This window comes from Macrotis lagotis, chromosome X (assembly GCF_037893015.1).
Source record: "Macrotis lagotis isolate mMagLag1 chromosome X, bilby.v1.9.chrom.fasta, whole genome shotgun sequence".
NCBI classification, from domain to species: domain Eukaryota; kingdom Metazoa; phylum Chordata; class Mammalia; order Peramelemorphia; family Peramelidae; genus Macrotis; species Macrotis lagotis.
The window spans coordinates 236,754,250-236,776,411 of record NC_133666.1 but is presented as its reverse complement, the minus strand read 5'-3'; positions in this window follow the sequence as shown (position 1 = coordinate 236,776,411).

Here is a 22,162-nt window from a genome sequence, read left to right as displayed (position 1 = left end):
TTTTGTCATTGATGGGAAGAAGGAGATTGTAATAGACAATTTGTCAACTATAGTATTTTCCTTTTTGGTCCTATTTTTGTCATTCTTCCAATTTCATACTGAGACACTTTTGAAATAATCTGATGTAAGTCTATCAAGCTGTATGTAAAATTATTTTCCCTTCACTGCCTCTTGCTGTTTTATGAGGTGATACTGCTCATAATAAACAAAACCCAGGCTTTTGACTGAGTGACCATTTGCCCCAATGTATATAAATGTACAAGGATGTATCAACTTTGTGGGTCCACTGATCCTTTCTGCATGATGGGTGGGAGAGGTCTTTGTTCCCATTTTCTCTTTTTAATTTCTTTTTATTCCACCTGATGCTCTCTGTTCTGTATCCCAGCAACCTGGTCCACTTTTTTCTCATGCAAAGAAGGAACAAATCTTGAACATTCACCAATTTTTTAGTACATTTTCAAGTATAAAATGAGAGGTGAACTTTGAGTATTTCTCATTCCTAGTAATAGGAGTCTTTCTCATTCCTAGCTTCTCTTTGACATTCTTCTGCCTTTTTTTAAACCAACCACATCAATGACTGTTCATACCTTCCCACAGACATAATGTATACTCTCATGTATACGATAATGGGGAAAGAAGAGGGAAGGAGGAAAGGGGAAAGAGAAACAAAGAGAAGATGGGAAGAGAGGGAACAAAGAAAGGGAAGAAGAAGGGGGAAGGGAAAGGCTATGGGGGGTGGAAAGAAGAAAGAATGGAGAGGAGAAAAAGGAGAAGGGAAAAGAGGAAAGGGCAAAAGAGAAGAGGAAATGGAGAGGAAGAAAGAAAAAAATCTGCTGGTTAAAACTGATTGTTGCAATTTCATACTTCAGTTTTAGATAATATTATTTTAGACAAGAAAATAACATACACAGTAACTGCAAAAATGAAAATGGAAAACACAACTCTACACCAACAAATCAAAAATGAAAAAAACAAAATTATAATGTCATCTTTAATTGCAATTCAATTAAATTATTTTAATTATTTTAATCCTGTTTAATAGCAGGGTGTGAATATGAGAGGACACCACCAACCCACCTCTTCATCTTGGGGTGGTCCACAAATCTCATTATACATGTTTTCAGATCTTTTTAGATCTCAACTGTCTTAATTATTTTTGCCCTAAAATACTATGTTTTAATACAGAAGAAGAAGGAAGGATATTTGGAATAATTATGGTTATATAAGAAAGATAAAATATTAATAAAAACTAATTTTCAAGAAATAGACTATGGAAGGTAGTTGATTATTTCTTTGAAAACAGCAAATTATTTTGGATTCACTTTAAACATAATAATAATAATAGCATTAATTTAATGATAAAATGAGAATACAAAACTCAACTAGGCTAGGGATTCACAACTTATCAGAATGTGATGGCTTCTCTTAAGATTAACAAAATTCTTAGACCTCTACATAATGAATAGTTGTAATGATTTTTAATATCTACTAATTGAGGAAATAAATGATGCCAAAAGTTACTATGAATTCAGTGCTTCTTTTGAGTGAATTTGTATTTTATTAATTAGACAGTATTTAGAATACCTTTTAGTATATATAATATATATTACCTATTCAGTCTATGGAAGATCTATTACTTATTTAATAAACTAAATCACAATGTAGATTTTGTTGAAATTAAATTAAATCCAAAATGACAAGGAGATGGAGCCTGATATAGAAATAAGACATTCAGTTTAGTTAGCCCGATCAAAAGAAGACAGAGTCAAGTTTTACCTCTGATACAAGCTATCCATAGGATGGTGGATAAATCATTTAACTTCTCAGTGGTCCACATTTTAGGATGATATGCTCCAAAAGCAATCACTAGCCTACAGAGATAGATGTAATTCCTCACAAAGTATTCCTATGTAGATTAAATCATAGCTCCATACATCAACAAAAACAAAAACACAGAAAAGAAAGAATTAACATAATACAGAATGTCCTAGAAGACTTAGTTTTTTAATACTATTATAGTTTAATGAAGCATACTCTAATAAAATTTTAATATTATTAGCCTATTTAAAACATTAAACCTTAAAACTGCCTTAAGGCTTTTTGGGAACTTCTGAATAAAGATCAAAATGACAAGACCTGACACATGTGGATTCACATGCCCCATCCAGTAATTTAACCACAGGTTGTGAACCACCTTTTGAAATCATAGAATCTAAGAAGCCATAGCAGAGGTCAACAGATGTATTTAGTTCAGTCTTAGTAGGGCAAACAGAGTTTGGTATCATTATTTTTTCATTCCTGATGGAAATCTGCCAAGGAAATATAAGATGAATATAATCAGGATTTGCTGTCTGTCCCAGAATAACATAACAAATCTATTGACAAGTTGGCCAAACCTTATAGAATCAAGACCACTGACCTTTTTCCTTGGCAGAGAATGATTCAAATTAGAAATTTGTGGCCCTTTTCTTGTTAGTATCCTATCCCTTTGTTTACACAAAACTTAATTCTATTGCCTTTTTGAAAAACGTACAGCTTTGTCTATTCCAGTCAGACTTGAAGTCGTGCCCTTCATCTAGATTCTGTGTTTGGGTTGTGCTCAAGAGAAATAGAGAACCAATTGATCTTCTCCTACAGCAATTTTTCTCACAGATGAAGATATTTGCTTTCTTATTATAAGGAATGATCTGATCTTTGTCTTTTCAAAAATAATGCTTTTGAGGGCTCCAATTCACCAGAATTTACATTCCATTTATTTGGGTTGTATCCCTTTGAGAAAATGGCAAATTCATTCAGTATGTAAGAGACAAAACTGGAAGAGAGAATTTTGGTCTTCATCAGTCCCTGCTTACATATAACCACTGAATCAACAATTTGAGGCCAAATAATTTTTCTTTGGGTTCAGTGATGGATTTCTGCACATTCCATTGGCTTTACCACATGGCCATTATGACATGATTGTTTTAAATGCCTGAAGACCAAGAATTGTCTAGGTTATGACTTGACATTGTTTCATCATAAAGACTCTGACTCAAAATAACCTTTTGGAAAAAATTAGGGCACAACATTTCTAGCACCTCAGTAATTCAATTCTGTCTTATGCCATCCTTGTTTTTATTTAACAATTTCCTAAGACATCTGTTAAGTACTTAGCTAAATGATCTTTGTTTCATGGTAGTATTCACTGTTTTAAGGAGAAAGTAACATGCTAAGCAATTTCTCACAAGTAGAGATTTCTTTTATTAAAAGAAATGACATTACATCCTTTAACAATGTGCTTTTGTGGGGGGCAGCTAGGTGACACAGTGGATAAAGCACCAGCTCTGGAGTCAGGAGTACCTGAGTGCAGGTCTGGTCTCAGACACTTAATAATTACCTAGCTGTGTGGCCTTGGGCAAATCACTTTAACCCCATTGCCTTGGAAAAAAAATTTTTTTAAATATGCTTTTTTTAAATCAAATGCCTATCAGGGTTCAAATAGTGCATTTATTCCTATTATATTTTCTTTGCAACTGCAGTAGTTAGAATTTTACAAAGTATCTCCTATGGAAAGATGATAGATAACAAGTGTTAGGGGTAACTAGGTGGAACAGTGTTCAGAGTGTCCAGCCTGGAGTTACACTCTCATTTAGATGAGTTCAAATGTGGCTTTAGATATTTATTAGCTGTATGACCCTGAACAGCATCACTTAGGCCTGTTTGCCTCAGTTTCCTTATCTGCAAAATGAGCTGGAAAAGAAAATGGTAAACCATATCTTTGCCAAGAAAACTTCAGATGAAATCTAGAAGAGATGGACTGAATAACTGAATAGAATAAGTGGCACTGCTAGAAGGTCCTTTGCAAAGAGGATGATATGCATTGATCATCATCTAATAGGGGGAAATGAAGATATTTGATTTTATGAGAAGACTAGAAATCATAATATTCTTGTAATCATTGAAATATTTTTACTTATAAGTTTATGTACAACCACAATATTCATAAAAACCCATTTCATGGGTTTTTGACTGCTAGTGTATATCAATATAGATGTTATCATGCATGCTTCATAAGCATTTCTAATAAAAGGTCAGCTTCTAGGCCTTGGTTATCTAGTTTGAACCAGGAATTGATTAGAACCTCAACTTCTGGGCACAGATTAAAGAAAGATTTTTTGGTTCTACCTGGAGAGTTCAGCAGAGGAACATGATTAGTAACTATTTTCAGTGGGTCAAGACCATCTACATTCTACGTTGGAGTGGATCACAATATGTGCACCAACCATGTGCAAGATTTTCTTGAGCACTGACTATACCAAGATAAAATGAGAAATAGTTCCTATTGTTAAGGCACTTGCATGCAACTGAGATTTTGAGATTTTTGTATCTGAGTTTGAGTCCCAATTCTGCCACTAATTAGCTGTGTGACCTTAGATAAGCCAATTCACCTCCCTGGACCTCAGTTTCTTTCTTTGTAAAATGAGGGGATTGAACTAATGATCTTCAGAATTCCTTTCAGTTCTAACATTCCATGATTCAAAAAATCAAGTAAAAATGGTTATTATGTATATAGTGTTAAAAGTTTGCAAAGCACTTTTTAGGTTCTCTCATTTGATGCTCACAGCAATCCTATGAGGTAGGAACCATTATCACCCTTATTGAAAAAGAGAGGAAACGATGCCTGAAAGACATTGAATAAATTACCCAAGGTCAAACACCTAGTCTATTTCTGAGACTGGATTTGAATTCAGGTCTTCCTTACCCAATTCTAGTGCTTTAATCACTGCAGTACAAAGCTGTAAATCAAAGGAGAAAAGAAGTCACAAAGAGGGCAATCTACGTGAAGAGAGGGGGCTAACCTACTTTTTAATCTTGACATTAAGGTTGAAAAATAGAAGGAAATTTAGGGCTATAGGATGAATGTGTCCAGACAAGCCCTAGATCTTTTTAAGCTAATATCTCCCTTTCCTGACCCGGGGCCTTTCTCAATCATCACTACCCAAACTCCCAGAACTCCATTCCTTTCAGGGTTTTGTGATCAGAGCATTGGAAAAAAAGAAACAAACACTTAAGGGGAGAATTTAATATCAGATTTCCTTATTTTTAACCTAATCCCTTCCCTTTCTTAATAATAAATATGACAATAGTCTTTTTTTTAATTCTGGGCCTGTGACCTTCTTCAAGTCAGAAACATAGTCCTTGCCCTTTGCCCATATCTGTCATATTCACAATGAAAGCCCTTACTACAAAACCTGTGTTCACATTCATTAACAGTAGGTAACTTTAAAGGGAATCTATGATAAGACATTTCTGGGCTTCTTTGCATGTTGCTTAATGGATCCTGGCCATGATGTACATTTTAAATCTCTCCTCTTCTCTCTGCCACCCTTGCGACCATACTTAAATATTCAGAAAAAAAATTCAGAGGCATTTATTTCATTACCATCACACAAGCAAGAAGGAGCAAAGGGCAGGTTGAATCCAGCTGTTTTGAAACTTAGCTAACTAGCTTGATGGCAGTGTAACAGTTACAGATGTGTTATCCTGTCAGGGTTGCATGATCCTAATTATGGAAACAGCTGCAATTATTTTAACATTTTTCCAATGAACCTTTGAATGCAGGTTATACCATCCCACTATAAGTTTATTCTCTGGTTTTATCCTTTTAAAAAAAAAACAAATTAAGAAAATGTACCAGAGGACTGCTTTAAAGTTTTAATCAATTCACTCCCACTCTTAATATTTAACATAATCATTTCCTCTGTTCTCCATCAGAACCTATCTCCTAAATCTGAGTTAGCAGCTCAGTAGCTCTTTGCTACTTTACAGCTTCAAAGACATTTAAAATTATTTCCAAAATGCCATTTCACACTTGAAATGAGCGAAACAGATCAAAACTAGGCTAAAAATATGGTCGGAAATACACTCAAGCCAAAAGAAATGCAACTGAGTGTTCTATTTAAGGCTATTAAAAATACATCTGACCCAAATGACAGCCTATAGCCAAAGAATATTATTTAATAGTCCTATAATCCAAGAGAATAGGATTTAACTTGAGAGATGAAATGATATTCTGCCATCATAGAATCTTAAAAGGTAAGAACATTGAGACAAATCCCTTCATTTTATATATAAATAAATGGAATATGAGGCTTGTATATTAAACTGGAAAATCCTTGAGGGAAGTTCTGATTCTACTTTTCATGAGGATCTCTAAGCCTGTGCTTACAGTAGTGAGTAGTCAGTAAATGCATATTGATGACAGATAAAAATAACTAAAATAATAAATATTTCAAATACTTAATTTTTTGTTTTGAAATATCAACTAAAAGATTCTGTTTTCTCCTTTGTAGTTTTTAAATTTTTTTCACATTAGATTTACATAGTTTGAGTCTGTTTAGGGTAAGCAATAATTCTTTGTCCTTCTCAATAATTGTTTGTTCTTTGGTCACACAACATAGTGTAATCCAGAGGTGTACAATAAACATCAAGCTGCCCCAATACAGACTAAATCAGATTAAAATGCATTTATAAAACATTTAAAAAATAAATAAAAATAGAAAAGAACAGATAATGTTGATATGTGGTTTTCTAAGTCAATGTGTGACCAACAGAAATCCTTATGCATGGTTTGGTGTCCTGATTTCTATTTGAGTTTTAGACCCCTGAGAAGTGAACCTGGAACCAAGAAAAACCAAAGCTATCTCTGAGAAATGCAGGCTCTGGCACCCTTGACAAGTCACTTGATTTCTTGGTATTCTAGGCACATCGCTAAGACTCATTTTTAGAAATAGTGCTTGCCTTCATTAGAAGAGGGAGTTTTCTTAACCAGTTTCTTGTGTCAGTGAAATCATTGCTGGTCCCTAATCCCTTGATCTTCTCCATTATTCAAATTAATTGGAAGTGCCTGATCTCAATGATAGGCTCAAAGATCTATAGTGAGAACTGACTTTGGCACTCATTTAGTACAATCCTAGGGAGTCCTAGGGAAGTTGGTGACTTTCTTAGTCATATTATTGGTATCAGATAAGGGATCAATTATGCAGAAAAAATATAGTTGGAAGTGAAAGCAACATCAGAAGAGTTGATTTGGTGGTATCAATAGAGTCTTTTCTGAAAGTTGATAGGGTAAAGATTAGGTCTTTGTGGGGAAAATCTCTCAGCTTCCCTCTGGCTCTGCTGTTTTATAAAACTAGCAAAAAGTTGCATAAGAAGTGTTCTAGTTTGTAGAAAAAGTTCTTTTCAGGGGGTTCCCTTCATCCATGAAATTCCAAGTCAGGTAAATGAAAAGATGAAATTATTGTGTAGGAACTCCTATATTGATCCCAGTTGCAGATCACTTCTGTGTGATCTATTTACAATAGACCAAAAGAAAGAACATCTGTTTGCAGGCAGGGGAGAGGTCTTGTACTTGTCTTGCACCTTCATCCTGGGATGTTACTTGATGGAAAGGAAATCCAAAGCAAAGCAATCAGAAGTGGAGTGCTCCGGTGACCTCCACTCCTGATTTGTGCTTCTCTCCTTGTTGCTTCAGCTGGTATTCCTCTTCCCTTTCATCTGACACAGTTTTCTGCAGCGAGAGTCAGACTCCTCACCTCACCTCAGTGATGACATCACATATGCAACTCTCAAATCCCATGTGACTTCTCAGTTTTTGGCACACAGTGACTGAACATCTGTTTGCTTTGAGTTTTTACTGACTGATATCATTTTTACACATTTTCAAAAAAAATCAGAGGATAATAGATTTAGAGCAGGAAACGAGTTTAGAGGTCATCTATCTGAATTCCCCTATTTTTCACATATCAGGAAACTGAGGCTCAGAGAGATGTCACACCAGTGCTAAGATTGGAATCCAAACCCATGTCCTCAGTCTCTAAACCTAATTTAAGAAGAAATGGAATGGAAAGATTCTTACTGCCAATTTCCCCTCATAATCTATTCAGTCCTCCAAAATCATCTTGGAGGAAAGGATTCTTCCATTCTTCCATTCATGAATCTATATATGCATTTATCCATATATCCAATAAATCATTTTTGTCACCAACTGTACACAAAGCATTATAGTAGGAAATACAGGGTAATAATTCTCTGTCTCATAGAGTTTATGTTAAAATGAGAGAGAAGAATGAATATATCTAACTTTGTTATAAAATTTTATTTCTTCATACATTTGTGATCGCATCAATATAGTTGCTTGTTCCACCAATATAGATTACAATCCCTTTGTGACTTGGTTAATGATTTTCAAAGAATTGCTGTGGTTGAAAAATCTATTCAGATCAATTGAATTAATAATAAACCTTTTTCAGGCAGCTAGGTAGCGTAGTGGATAAAGCACCGGCCCTTTAGTCAGGAATACCTGGGTTCAAATCCAGTCTCAGACACTTAATAATTACCTAGCTGTGTGGCCTTGGGCAAGCCACTTAACCCTGTTTGCCTTGCAAAAACCTAAATAATAATAATAATAAACCTTTTTCAATTTAGCTAAATGACAGAATTGCCTAATTTGAGAGTTAGAAGGGATCTCAACAACTGGCTTGTCCAACTGATGCAGAGCAAGTATCCCTAGTATAATGTATCAAATAAGTGGTCAATTAAATTTATGAAGAAGACTTCTATGAAGGGAAACCCACTGCCTCTTGGAGCAGCCTATTCCACTTTTGGACAACTCTAAATGGCCTCTTTTGTGACTTATTTCTACACATAACTCCTATTTCTGTCTTCTGAGGTCAAAAATACTGTCTAATCTATACTCTTCACATATTCAATGACAACCAATCATGTTTCCATTGAGTCTTCTTTTCTCTACTTTAATCATCTACATTCTCTTAAAGTGATTCTCAAGTATCATGGACTTGTAGGTGTAACTAACAGTGGATGATCAAATCAAGATTTAAATGGCTTCATTCAAATCTTGACTGGCTGATTCAAATGAGAATTGTTCAAACTTGTGTTCCAGTGACACAATCTTTAAAAAATACCCCAAAGTCACCTCAAAAACACAATAAGATATTTGGAAAACACATTAGTAGTATGGATTGTGCAAAAAAGAACATAGTGATTGCACAAGAAGAGGACAGAGTGCTATGAGAATTAAGAGGAGGTATTGATTTCTTTCAGCTGGGAGACTTGAAGAAGACAACTAGAAGAAATTCTAAAAGCATTGGCCTTATGATTTAATATGAATTAACTATGTCTTCTGCATCAATGTACTAAAGCAAAATGGTAGACTACACTAAAGATTCTAGTTGTTTCAAAAATAAAAGTTGGATGATTAATATGAATTTATGCCTGGAATAATTACATATGCAGACCCTTTATTAGATTACTTTCTATCAGGAAGTGAGAAGAGAGAAGGGGAGGAGGGGAAAAAATGTAAAACTCAAAACCTTGTAAAAAAAATGATTGGTGAAAACTACCACTGTATGTTGTTGGGGGGAAAAAATAAATAAAAATTTTAAGGAGATTAAAAAAATTAAAAAATAAAAGTTGGGATGATTGCATTATATTTTATGGCATTAGTTTGGGATGAGAATAGGAATGTGTAGGGATCCCCCAGGGAAGCAACTGTCTCCATCATTGCAGGGAGACATCTCCCTCTCAACTTGATGCTTTAGAGAATACTGAAAGCACTTAAGCCCTAAGTATCTTGCTAGAGATCACATTTAGTGGTAGACATGGGACATAAAACAAGGTCTTCCTAGCTCTGATTCCAGCAGGTTCTCCTAGGTCAGGGCCTCAAACTGAATTTGAAAACACATATTAACATTGTTTAAGTTGTATTATATTTTATTTATTTTGTTAAATATTTCCAAAATTACATTTAATGTGGTTTGGACTGCATGAGGGAGTTTTGCAGCCCAACCAGTGGGTCAGTTGAGTTGGACACCTCTGCAATAAGCTTAGCTTAGGAATAGGGAATCTTTTTTTCTGCCAAGGGTCATTTGGATATTTATAATATCAATCACAGACCATACAAAATTATCAGCTTAAAAATTAAACTGCTTATATTTGGTTAAATATTTAAATAATTTACCCTGAAAAAGTTCCTAGATGTATTGAATTTGCAGTTGCCATAGCAGGGCTAGACCAACTGATTTCACTGGTCTTACATGACAGCTGGCTGAATGTTCCCTGCCCCTGGCTTAGATGGTCTAATAAAAAAAAAGTTGTAAAATTCTAATTTTCTTCTTTTTTGATAACAATTCTAAAGAGCAAACGGGGATTGCATTGCTATCTATTTAGTCTACCATTTGACTTATTGATGACCAATACATAGAAATCACCACAAAGGAAACTGAATGTGTCATTAACCACAGCTGGAGCAATCATTTTATTCCTTAATTCCAAAAAGCTTTCAAATGACTTAGAGGTGATGACTTATTGATTTTCTCTCTGACTTAGAGGTACTTACCTTGTATTAGCAGGTACAAAAATCTAATGAAAAGAGCACTGTCTTACTTTGAATGTTGCCCCACAATGAAAATTTAACTGTGTTATTGTGGACAAATTATTGAACTCCAGAGCCCAAGTTTTCTCATCTGCACAGTGGAGATCATAGCACCTCATAGATTTTCTAAAGATCAAATGATCCAATCAGTCTAGAGAGCAATATGGAACTATGCAAAGAGCAATAAAACTGTTCATACCCTTTGACCCAGCAATTCCAATTCTGGTCTATATATAGAAGAAATTATAAAAAATGGGAAAAGTCCTATATGTTCCAAAATATTCATAGCAGCTGTTTTTGTAGTAGCAAAGAACTGGAAATTGGGGGGATGCCCATCAACTGGGAAATAACTAAACAAGTTAATAGTACATGAATGTTAACTTTCTGTAAGAAACCGTAAATAGTCGGACTCTAGAGAAGCATGGAATGACTTATAGGATCTGATGCTGAGTGAAGGGAGTAGAACCAAGAGAACAATGTACACATCAACAACATTATAAGATGACTAACCTTGATGGAAGCAGCTCCTTTCAGCCGTCCAGAGAGTTAGGACAACTATATTAGCCTGGTTATGGACTATATTATCCCCGTCTAGAGGAAGAAAAACAAAACAGTACAAAACAAAAGACACAGGAAAAAAAAACAACTCTTCCAAATCTAATGAACACTTTATAAAAATTATCTCTTATGTATCTCTTTCCCTTAATCCTAATTTCTCATGCCAAAAATTACTCATTTGTAAACATGTTTAACAAAATATGTATGTAAAATGCTAAGCTGACTCTTCCCTGTTGAAGAGAGGAGAGTGGGAAGGGAAGTAGAAAGAAATTTTGTAACTTGGAAATATGCATGTACATATGGATGAAAATAAGTAATTTTTTAAAAAGATCAAATGAAATTGAGCATAAAAATCATTTTGCAGACTTTAAATCACCAGATAAATATCAGCTATGTTCTATCAACAGTTTTTGCATTTGGAGTCATAGATGATAGAGAATAATAAAAGTAAAAATAACTAGATGGGGCAGTAGGGAGAGTGCCAAGCTTGGAGTCATGAAGACTCATTGTTCTGAGTTCAAATCTCAAGTCTCAGATTCTTACTAGCTGTGTGACTCTAGGCAAGTCACTTAATCCTCTTTGCCTCAGTTTCCTTATGCATAAAATGAGTTGGAGACAACTTGCCAAGTCAGTCCAAGATCTTTGCCAAGAAAAAATCCCAAATGGAGCCACAAAGACCTGGGTACAACCAAATAGCAACAGAAACTAGACCCCTAAGCTCTGTGCTAAGTACTGAGAATACAAATACAGGCAAAAGAAAGACATTCCCTGCCTTCAAGGAGTTAACACTGAAATGTGGGGAAAACATATGGTATTACTGTCTGTCCTTTATTCTTGAAGAGGACCATGACATCAGAGAGGTAATACCATGACATACAAGTGAATTAGATTTGAGGGGGCTGCTGTGCTAAGTCACCAGCCCTCTGGTGTCCTCCTTTGAAGTCATCTGGGTCCAATGACCAGATAGGGATCAGGTAGACTGGAGATACAAGAATAACACATAAATGGGAGATTCTCAATATCACATAAATAAGTAACAGGACCAAGGCTTAGTTCAATGATCTTTCCACCTCACTATAATATCTCTGGAAGATACTGTCAGATGCTAAAACAATGGCCTTTACATTTAGAAATTTGAACCATTAATTCTTTATTCTTCAACTCTGATAACTGAACTCCAATGCTGCCAACATTCCACCATTCCAATCTATATGACATATTGGTTTCCCAGTCTTAGTTATCTAGTCCTATCTCTTTATAAGTAACCTGCAGGACAATACTTCCTCTTCCCAAAGACCCTCCTTGTGTTTTAGTTGTACCTTCTGTCTCCTCATTTTTACTGAAACTTGATCTTCCTTGAGAATCACTGGTAGGCCTCTCCTTGGAGAGTCAGTGTTCCTCTTGCTCCTTCTGACTCATCAGGACAGTTAAAAAGTTGCTATATATATATATATATATATATATATATATATATATATATATATATTATATGTGTATATAATATATATATATATTATATGTGTATATAATATATATATATATCTTATTTTGTCATTTCTAGATACATCTACATCTACTTGTCAGTATTCTTTCACTTCCTGAAATCCATAGTATCTGCATATATTGTTATATACCATCTGATAATCCTTATCATCTACTATCTTCCAGGATACTCTGGAAACTATCAAATTTTCTCAATGAAGTCAGTGCATGAATCCATTCTTTCTCTTCAACCTCTTACCTGCCACCATCCTCAAGGGCTCTATTCTTAATATGTACCCCTTTTCTCAGCATCTTGTCAGAGCATTCTTTCTTAGCCTCATCCACTCTACTTGAATTATACTCTAATATAGTCAAATCTTGGACTTTCTCATTCCTTGTAAAAACAATACATCCAAGAATTTTAACTTTTCAATTTTATTGCCTAAACTACTGTCCAATCTCATATCATTCAATCACTCTGTTAGTTTCTGTGGCTCACTTATTTCAGTTATGTCTGCTTTGGGGCTTTTCTTGGCAAAGATATTGAAGTGTGCCATTTTCTTCTCCAGCTCATTTTACAGATGAAGAAAGTAAGAGAAGCAGGGTTAAATGACTTGCCCAGGATCCCAAAAATAGTGTCTGAGACCAGATTTGAACTCAAGAAAATGAATTTCCCAACTCCAGGCCTGGAGGCCTATCCACTGCACCACCTAACTGTCCTCCCTATTTATTAACTTAACATTAAATCTACTCTCTGTCCTCATCTCCAGTCCCTTTGCTCTCACTCCATCTTTTCTATGTTATTCACTAACCTCTATAGCAGCCTTGAGTCCATGACTTTATTTTATTAGTGACTGCTCTAGGTCTCCCTGACCATCCATGATTCTGAACACTTTAACTATAACCCCTGAGTAAGATCTGGTATTGATTTTCTCTATTCCTGCCCCAGGGACACTGAGAATCACTGGAGACAATCACAAAATTGAGTTGACTTCATCCAATATGACTTTGTGGCTTTTAGCCTCAGCTGAACTGTTTCTGCTGCTTAATGTTCCAGAACCACAAAACTCACAGAATCTCTGGTTAGAAAGGGACCTCAGCGGTCATCTAGTTCAAATCATATCAGAACACAGATCTCTCCTATGACATCCCTAACCAATTGGTAATCTAGCTCTGTTAAAAGACCTCCAATGAAGGCTAAACCACCACCTCAAAGCTGTACCTAGAAAATGAATTAGGATTCATTTTGGATAGCCTTAATTATCATATTTACCCTTTGTTTGGCCCCTTTACCCTATTATGCAGTTGGAGCAGAAGTCTGCAAGACAGAAATCATCAGCATGTTCTGATCTTACAAAGATTGTTGGGAGCCATGACTGCCTCAGGAAAACAAAAACAAAATCCAAAACTCTGCCTTCAACAGAAAGAAGGGGGGGATTGCAAAACTATTAAGAGGAAAGAGGCACTTGGATAGGACAACTTTGGTTTTATGAGAGAAGAAATCTATGACTATATACAAAATTATAAATGTGGAACCTTTTAAAACTTCCAATCCTAACTACACTCCATGAAGGTCATTGTTAATCAGAAAAGAACAAAAATGTCTAGAGAGAGAAGTGTGTTTAACATAGGTTTAGTACATTTTAGTAATTGGGGAAAAATTGAATTCAAAATGAGTGACTCTTCCCTAGCTGCATTTAGAGGACACATTTGAAGCTTATTACCAAAAGACCCAGCTGGCTACTAAATGGATGTCTTCTGCTAAGAAGAATGAGCTGGGGGTAAGTTGGGGTGGGGCCTCACAAAGAAGGCAGAATGCAGAAAATTGCGGATCGAAAGTTAGGAAAATATTAGGATTTCTTTTTAATGTAAAAGACAAGCAGTGGTTTCTGGGAGAAAATCGGTTGGATTTCTCTCCAACTCTGATTTATTGAAAGAAGCCATCTCAGGGTAGTTGAGGTTTTATTTAAACAGGAAGAGTAGTTGCTCTGGGCCCCAGGATTGTTCTTCGGCAGCCTGTTGAGAGGGTTTGGAGGGAAGATATACCTTGAGGTTTTGGACTTCACCAACTTATAGCTTGGCTAAGAGTGGTGGAGATGGACTAATTCATACTGAATTTAGATCCTCTCTTTTCTGTCATATTCTCTGACTCTGTTGGCAGAGTGAAGGCTCTGGAATAGCAATTGATGAGCAAGAGTGGAGATCATGTTATTTTTCCCTCTCCACTGCTCCTTCTAAATTGCCGAATCACAGACTTTTAAGAGCTAGCAGAGATTTGGAGATCATCTTATTCCATCCCCGCCCCCCCATGCATTCTTAGTATCAGGCTTTAATGTGCAGTTGCTAGGGCTTTTTAATAGAGTCTGGTGAATTACTCTGAAAACAAACAGCTGTTCAAAGTGATCTATAAATGCCTATTGGTAAATGCACACAGGAGTCTGCCATTTAGGAAGGAGTATTTCATTTCCAGTCCCTGAAAAGAATGGTGGGGGAAAAAAAATTCCCATACCCCCTCATGCCACCCAATATTTATATTTCCAGGTCTAAAGGTTCTTTTGTTAATTAGTAAAAGGGACATTTGAGTCAGTATAGGATCCAACCTCTTGGGAAATTTGGGAGTCTGCCCCCCCCCAGTAGCCACTGTTTCAGTTCCTGCTAAAAGAAATTCTAGGAGAGGATTATGTACTTAGACTCTTGGAGGGAATCTCCTGTTTGTCCTTTGAGAGTGTTTACTTCTCCATTAATGTCAAGTAGTTTCTTCCCTCCTCCTCTTCCTCCTCTGGGTGACTGAGTCTTGGAGTTCTCCACTAAATACTGTATCTGACCTTTCTCTCTGGGTCTTAGGGGAGTTTATATGGTAATCCTTTAAAAGCATTAAAGAGATCAGAAGAAGTTCTTAAAGTAAGTAAAACCAATGAAAACATGCACAGGAGCCTGTCTTCTGGCTTTGGTATTCCTGAAAGGCAGAGCTAGTTTTCTGTTTTTCCCATGCCCTGCCCCTGGTGGCCCCATTACTGTTTAGCACTAAACATCCCTTATTCAGTCTTCTGTCTCCTGTGACTACCCCCAACTTGCCTTGCCAGTCCAAGACTGCCAATTTCTGGCTACTCGTTTGCTGCCTTCCCAAATCCATTAAAAAAAAAACTTCATCTTATCCTCTGGTCCTCCATGGTGGCAAAAAAAAGGGGGGATCAGGGCTATAGTTCTTGAGAAAGACAAAACTGCCCCATTTGGTGATATTCAATGATGAATGAATGAGAAAGCAGAGCTGATGTTAGAGCTACCATTTTGAAATTAAAAGTCTTGTTTTTAGATTCATACTTAGAGGGATCTAAAGGCTACAGCTAATCATATTAGGGAAGAAAAGGAGTAGAGCAGAGAGTGGTCATATCTGTGTACTGGTCAGATATACTAACATCAAATTGTAAAGAGAAGTGTGCAGGGATGAGAGACACGTTGATGGGATGTTGTAGTTGCTGGTAATGAAGAAGAAGCAAGAGGATGATTCAGTCTATGATAGTATCAAACATAATGCTAATTGTATCTATTGCACTGAAATACTTCCTACTCCTCCTTCACCTTGCTATCTAAAGCCTCAAAATGGCTCTTCTATGAAACAGTTTTGGGGAAAGAAATTAGATTCTGAATGAATGAATGAAGTGATAATAAATGACCCTCTACCAGAGTGTTTTAATAATATGTGATATTCATAAAACATTTTGAATTCATTACTTTGCTTGATCCTCACAATAATCATGAGAGAGATAGGTAGTTTTTATCATTTTAGAGGTGAGAAAACAGAAGATATGAAATGTTCAATAATTTACCAATGGTTACACAGCTAATAAGTAATATAAGTATTATAAATCCAGGACTCTCCTGACTCAGGGCCCTACATTATTTCTAGTGCCTCTTCTTCCAAATGAGTGTTCTTATTGGTCATGTGTGCATATCATATTCTTTTGAATATAAATGGCAAAGACTCAAACTGCTCATGGTAATTTAATTGGATGGAGACAGGAAATTAAGTAGAATTCATGATCATGATAAACCTTTACTGCTCCTAAATTTTACCTCCAATATATTTCTCCCCTATGTCTAGTGGAAAATTCATGGTAATCTTTACTCAAATTAATATTGTAAAGATCTTTATCGCTGAGGTGACACAATAACCAACGTATAAGGGGAAAGCTATGTAAACTACTTCCATTTTACAAAGAACAGCATCTAAGGCAAAATTATAATGTGATCACTCAGGGACTTCTCAAAATCTTAGTGCCAAGCTATGCCTAAACTGCACTAAGAATCCAGATATGCCTTACAAAATAACTATGTATATGAAACTGAATTCTCATAGAAAGAATATTTAAGCAAAAATATGAAGTAGTTTTCCACGTTTCTCATATAATTTCTGCAGGTGCCAGAGTAGGCTATTACTGGAGTTGAGAAAATTGAGTCTCCTGAGAGAAAGAAAATCAAGGTACAATATGTGCTCCAAAAGAAAATACATTGGAGGCCAGGCCTATTCAGAATTCAGTATTTCTCAGAAATGACAATAAGCATTCACAACCAGATCATAAGCACAATCTGTCTCCTCATAGCTGTAGCTTTTGGAGGAAAATTCCTGATGAATGCATATGGTCATGAACTTTTCCATGTTTCCTCCTGACTTAGCCATCCTGTGACCAGTAGTTCACCACAGAAACTTTTCATCTTCTATTTTTATACTTCTTTCCTACCTCATCTACACCTCCTCTGTGTGATGCTTGTTGTCTATCTTGCTCTGCTAACTGCCAACGAATTACAGCTGAGACCTTCTCTTATAGGCATATGATTATTATGTGCCAAAAGACAGCTAGGTTGCTCAGTGGATAGAGCACTGGGCCTGAAGTCAGGAAGACTTGAGTTCAAATTCATTCTCAGACATTCACTAGCTGAGTGACTCTGAGCAAATTAATTAACCTCTATTTGCCTTAATCTACTAGAGAATGAAATGGCAAACCACTCCAATGTCTTTGCAAAAAAAAAAAAAAAAAAAAACCCTCTAAGGAGTCAAGAAGAATTGGACAAGACCAAACAATTGAACAATGTGCTGGAAACTGACTAAGCATCACTATTGCAAAGAAAGTTAAAAAAGAAACAATGTTCATTTTTTTCATTAGAGTTCCCTGACTAGTGGGGGATACAACATGCAAAGAACAATGTACTTACTTAAAACATATATCCAGAATAAATTGGAAGTAATCTCAGAGAAAGGGATCAATATTGAGGAGACTAGGAAACAACCTTTTTAGAAGATGGTAGAATTTGACTGAGATTTGAAAGTAGTCAGAAAAGCCCAGTGGCAAAGTCAAGGTGGAAGATATTTAAAGGCATAGAAGAGAGGCAGTGAAAATTTTAATTAAGAATTTTCTATTTAAGAGAGCTTGAAGATAAAATGAAGTAAAAATTCTAGTTTGGGTAGTCATGGCATCTTACTAGTCAGGTGTAGAAAATATCATCCTTTGTTCCTTAAATTACTACATTCATGCAAAGAAAAGAAGTGAAACAGGGAAGGAAACAAAGGGGGAAAAGCTACAGGGAAAAATTATGGTGATATATAAAAGTACTTTAAAAAAACAATGTAAAAAACGCAAACCAGTTAAGTTGATGAAAGTGACTGTTCAGCTCCTGTCCTTGTTCTTTGTTTTCCTTAACTGTGCAACTTACTCAAGTCAAAGGACTGAGCTCCTGATGTAAAAGCTATTGTATATGGATAGAAAATCATTATTCACTTCATTTTCCAAGGTCTTAACTTCCATTTAAAAATGTAGGACTCATACTATTTGCTATTTAAATAAGTTTCCAGCCTTAACATTCTATGAATCTTCTTTCCCATGAAATGTGAGTTTCTTGAGATCAGATAGCCTTAGTACTTAGAACATTTGTGACACACAATATTTCCTTAAGAAATGCCTATCAATCAATTATTCTCAGAGATGCCACTGAGCAATGAGACTAACCAAGTTTTGGTCTCTGCAGCCTTTCCAAAAAAGACAGGGAACCTCTACTATGTCCAAATATTTTTCCATAGTGTAGGAAAAACAGAGACCAGGGAAATGTCATTGCTTCCTAACAGATTTAGGGCTATTGTAAGGGATTATCATGAGAGTTTAGGAAAGCATTGGACTCTGAGAAGCACATCACTAGGTTTACCCCAGTCATGGACATAGTTATTTACTAGTAGGTCAATAAATCTTGTGATTTTTCTCTCCTTGAAAATTTTTTTAATGATTTTAAAATTCTTATGTAATATCATCTAGACCTGGAAGGTGTCTTTGAAGGCATCAAGTATGATGCCCTCATTCTTCAATTAAGAAAACTGAGGCACAGAGAGTGACTTTTCCAGGGACACACAGCTAGTAAGAGATTGAGGTACATTCTAAAATCATCTTTCTGAATCTAATCTGAGTCTTATCTGTTACAATGTGCTGCTACTCGTTTATATTTCCCAATATATCCTTCACCTTCAGCTTAGATAACTATTCCTTATAACAAATAATTTTTTAAAAGGGGATGAAAAAGCAGTTCAGCAAAACTACCCAACCAATGAACCAAATCCACCATTATTTCTAGGCATTGCATACCTCTAAAGAGAAGGAAGAGATGCATTCTTATATCTTTTTGGAGGGAATGGGAGCAGGATAGAGGTGGGGTGAAGACTGGGACATAAAATTTTACATTGGACTAATGCAAAGTGAAGTAAGCAGAACTAGAACAATTTACAATATATTGTTAAAACAGATAACTATGAAAGACTTGGGAACTCTCAACAACTCAATGAACAATTATAATTCCAGAGGACTTATGATGAAACATGCTACTCACCTCCAGATAAAGAGTTATGGACACAAGAGTGTAATTGAGGCTTTTTATTTTTTGACATGGCCAATATGGGAATTTGTTTTGCTGAATTATACAGTCTGTAACTGTAGTTTTGTTCTTGCTTTCTTGGTATAAAGGGAGGAGGAAAACAAAGATAAATTAGATCTTTGTCTAGAATATGAAACAAAATTTAATTAAAAAATAAAAAGAAACTTTACTCTGGGAAAAATTATATACATATTATATATATATATGTATATATATATGTATACATATATATATATACAATGACCACAATAATAGACATGGAAGGAGTCTCTGACACAAGAAAACAATCAAATCAGAATGCTATGACAAAGATTTTTAACTTGAATTTCCTTCTTAACTTTTTTTAATGCCTTTTATTCCTTTTCCCAGCAAGTATTACTCTCATCACTTTCAGTTGAAAGATTTCTTCCTTATAAAAATTTAACTTTGACAGGTCTTTGTCAAGGATAAGACATTTTTTCAAGCACGTTGTAAACTAAACTTTTTAATATTTCTAAGAAAGGGTTTTTTCAATGTAGATCATTTTAAAGCAATCTATAAGCAGCTGATTAATTTTACAGAGTCCTATTTTAGAATGATAGAATTTCACAATTAGAGGGGACATTAGAAGTCTTTCAATTCAAACTATACCCAAAACATTAATCCTTGTATTTCCCCAACAAAGGGGTCACACAGACTTCCTTCAAGGACCTTTAGTGAATGACCTTATCTCCCAAGACAGGACATTCCATTTCTGGCCAGTTCTGATCATTAGGAAGCTTTCCTTTATATTGAGCTGAAATGTGCTTTGCTGGAATTTCTGGTTGTAGTTAATGTTTTAGTTTCCCAGAATCATAGTATAACAAATAACATCTACACAATACCAGTCTTAATCAAGGAGCGTGTTGGAGGCAACTCAAGCAGGCTTAGCAGAGCATATTGCAAAATTTTCTGTTTGAGCATTTATACTTTGGGAAATTGACAAATATTACAAATCAAAATTTGTTTATACTTCAAGATTTAGCAAAAGTATGGGAAAATGGTAATAATGTATATTAAACTTAAACATCTGTAATACATACTCTTTTTTTCTCCCACAGAGCCAGTGTTAAATATTTACTGACATATGCCTTTGTCTTCTTGTGTACTTAGGGAACAATAAAATAGACCATAACATATTTTTAAAGTATTCAATCAAAACTCCATGCAAAACTTAATTCTTCCCCCAAAAAAATATTATGGAAAGATTATAGAAGAAGCTTATCAATATTCTCAGAGTATATAATGAACAGATTAAAAAAACTTGAAACAACAATTCTGGAATTAACACTAAACTACAACAACAAATAGTAAAGCTTAACAATATGTGTATGCCATTAGATTTGTTTTGAATGTTATCAAAACTAGTTTACCTGTAGATAGAACCTATGAAAAAGCTAAAAGTCAAGACTGGAATCAACAGACTTTCCTTGGTTGATATTCTCACAAATTCAACCAAAAATATATCAAAAAATATCAGTAAGGAGGCATCAAAACAAATGGATAAGATAAAATTTGAATTAGTTGAAATAGAGGGATTTATAGTAGTGATGCAAAACCTAGACATTACTAGTGAAAAAATACTGAAAGATTATCTTTAAGGACTTATTGATTAATGCATATTATGCAAGGAAGAAACACCTAATTAATAATAAGAAACTTATTATATTTTTGTAAATGAGCAGATGACAAATTTCCTAAAGTTATTCTTGAAAATTGAACAAATAAACACACAAACATATATTTCATCATCATCATCATCATTCAAAGATGCTTTTTATAGACGATAAGATTAAAACCTAATTCCGTTCAATTCAGTTGTTCAAATTTATTCAATAATAATTTAATTTTTCTGTTCAATAGTCCCTAGAATGTTAAACATAAAAGAACAAGAGTAGGCAATGATCTAGCCTTATTCTCCTCCACACCATACCTGAACTCCATTGTCTAACAGAGGAGAAAAATGAGGTTGATAACAATAACAATACTATTAATTTAAGGTTAACAAGCACTTTACATACACTTTTGTTATTTGATACTTCTTAGGGCAAGGACTAGTTAACCTTTAAAGTCTCTTCTAAGTCTGAAATTCTGTGTGAGACTCCTTAGGAAGTGTGATGTATTAAAAAAAAAGCAATAAACTTATTGAGTCTCCCTTTTGCCTTTTAATAAATAATAACATCCCCTCTCGGGTCTTTCTATACCTCATTTGAAAAACAAAGACATTGAAATAACTTAAAGTGACTAAAATACCTTTCAGTTTTCATATAGTGTGTCAGAGTCAAGGGAAGAAAAATAGGGCAGAAATAAAGTAAACTTGGAAATTATCTAAGGCAAGAGAAAAATTTCAACAGGAGAGGGAGAGAAGAAGAGTGGGCTCATGAACAGATTTCTTGGTGAAAGGCAAAGTGAGATGCTAATAAATCAATCAATGATCCATCAACAAGAATTTCTTCAGTTACTCTTAATATATCCAGAACTACAGTAGGTAGGTGTTTCAGACACAAAGTCAAAAAACAAAATACTCTCTGTCCTCAAAGAGTTTACATTTTAAATTGGGAACTGAGAGTCCAGGAGCTTATGTTCTAATGGGAAATTTATGTATTAGGCTGACAAAGAAAAAATACTAGTAAGAAAGGCAGGAAAAGAGGCAAGAAAAGATACTTCTTAGAAGTCAATGTCATGGACCCATTAGCAGTTTAAAGATGCCTATGTATCCCTTTTCAGTAAAAAGTAAAGTTTTTAAATGCATAAGATATA